Source organism: Anneissia japonica, unplaced genomic scaffold, assembly GCF_011630105.1.
Source record: "Anneissia japonica isolate Jap-2015-1 unplaced genomic scaffold, ASM1163010v1 scaffold2236_len207018_cov178, whole genome shotgun sequence".
NCBI lineage: Eukaryota > Metazoa > Echinodermata > Crinoidea > Comatulida > Comatulidae > Anneissia > Anneissia japonica.
This window is the reverse complement of record NW_022746879.1, coordinates 9,451-10,494: the sequence shown is the minus strand read 5'-3', so window position 1 is coordinate 10,494 and position 1,044 is coordinate 9,451.

Here is a 1,044-nt window from a genome sequence, read left to right as displayed (position 1 = left end):
TTATTTAAGTAGTATACAATGCATCTAACAATGCGGCTCTTGCAGCCCTGGCTTGGGCAAGGCATCCATGTGCAAAGCAGTGGTGTTTGTTTATCGATGAAAAAAGCACGCCGGGAAAGTTTGCCTTACCAGGAAAAGGTGACGTATCTACCTTATGACGTATGCATGCTAACTAACGTGAGTGTGACGTCACCAAAAAATGAATATTTTCTATTATAACCAAAATATTAATAACTACAAAGTTTCTGGGCGTAAATTCCCTTAATATGTATGAAGGGTTGCTCAATCTTCTTGCCATACAAATTACAGCTCCTAATGACGTCTCAGTCGAGAAATACGGGTAGCTGAAGTTTTTCTCGCAAATCTGACTACAAAACCATATCCAAATTTCACGTTCCACTTTTGAGCCTGAGTTGTGCTTCGCACTCGCCGCTGAGGGCGGCGTTCCGGGAACCCTGCGTCCAGATTTATTATGGTAGAGAGGGATTAGGAGAGACTTTTAGAGATGTGCGCGTCTACAGGTGCTAATTGCAGCACGACTGCAGCCCACAAAATTAAAACCCTATTAAAACTGCACATAAAATTGAGTAATTTTGCATCAGTTTGGCATCCACTCATCCTCCTCTGTTCCAATTCCCATCATGGTTGGTGCTAAGTAATTAATTTTCTTTTGTTTCCCCATTTAATATAATGGAACAAAAATCAACATCACTACTAGGCCCTATGATAGGGGACTATAATACCACCAGTACATATACTCCACAAACGCTTTTTTCATGCCAATTTCTCAAGGATAGCTTAAAGAAGTGTAAAAAGTCTGCAGACACAATGCTAAGCTAGGACCTATTGCACTTCAGTTAGGGTTATCGAATCATGAAGTTATAACTCCATGATCGAATCGACTGTCTGTGCTGTGCCCAACTCATACGGTATGCCGTGAAATAATTATCATACAGTATATCTATCCAACATTCTACCGTGCGAATAAATTTGTTTCGACAATTCGCACGGCAGTCTTATTCGCACGGTAGACCTAGCCAATCA